The sequence below is a fragment of the Marmota marmota genome, unplaced genomic scaffold (genome assembly GCF_001458135.2).
Source record: "Marmota marmota marmota unplaced genomic scaffold, marMar, whole genome shotgun sequence".
Lineage (NCBI taxonomy): Eukaryota > Metazoa > Chordata > Mammalia > Rodentia > Sciuridae > Marmota > Marmota marmota.
Genome location: NW_025999941.1, coordinates 18276169 through 18276946, shown reverse-complemented (window position 1 = coordinate 18276946; position 778 = coordinate 18276169). Strand labels below are relative to the sequence as shown.

The 778-nt window shown below is 62.3% G+C and overlaps 1 protein-coding gene across 15 annotated transcripts in view; it reads left to right on the top strand.

The window, feature by feature from the left end:
- Magi1 (membrane associated guanylate kinase, WW and PDZ domain containing 1) overlaps positions 1-778 on the top strand; it is a 612663-nt gene that overhangs the window by 437764 nt on the left and 174121 nt on the right. Inside the window, exon 1 of one of the 15 annotated variants that reach the window (XM_048801234.1) lies at positions 587-605. The exons of the other annotated variants lie outside the window; for them this stretch is intronic. The gene's annotated coding sequence lies outside the window, so the exon portion shown is untranslated. Of the gene's footprint in view, positions 1-586; positions 606-778 lie in introns of those variants that run through there. 15 annotated transcript variants of the gene reach the window in all.

Genomic DNA, 778 nt, shown 5'->3' with positions numbered 1-778 from the left:
GTGGGGTGGGGTGGACTGGAATTGCACAGTGCTTTCAAAATGCTCTGTACAAGAAAAAAAAAAAAAGAGCTCATAATAATCGCTTTAAAAAAATGGCAGGTGCTGTTTAATAATTATTATAAGTAAAATGATGATGATAGTGATTGAAGGTTCCGCTTTATTCCTGCTTAGTTTCAAAGTATATCCGACACTCTAGTGTTTGACTGGCACCTCCAGGTCCATTTCCAAGGGTGTAGCAACTCAAGTGGGCCCCAGTCTACCCTGGGCTAGGACCACGTGACCCCTTTCCCCTAGTGGGTGCCCCGAAAGCCACCTCGATCCCTCCCCCCACCGCTGCCCAAGGCCCGGTGGCAGGGGCTGGCGCGCACGGGGCGGGGGGGAGGCTCCAACAGCAGCAGCCCCCCGTGTGAATAGCTTGCATTGACGCCACCGCTGTCGCCCGAGCGGGGATGGGGGCGCCGGGGCTGTGTCTCGGGCCTGCGGGCCTCATAAAAGGAGCAGCTGTCGCCGGCCGCTGAGACGCGCGGGGCTAAGGCGGGCGGCGGCCGAGAGCGCGCGCCTAGGCGCCGGCAGTGGCCGTGACCGAGTGGGATCTCGCGCCGCAGGTAACCGCGGGCAGGTGGGCGGACGGTCCCGCGGGTTTTGTCCTTGCGAGTGACAGCAGGAGGAGGGGCGGGGAGGAGGTCAGCGAGGCCGGGAGGACGCTGGGCAGGCTGGGGCAGAGGGGAAGCGGGGACGGCCCGGGAGGAGGAGGAGGAAGGGACGGAGCCTCCGCGCA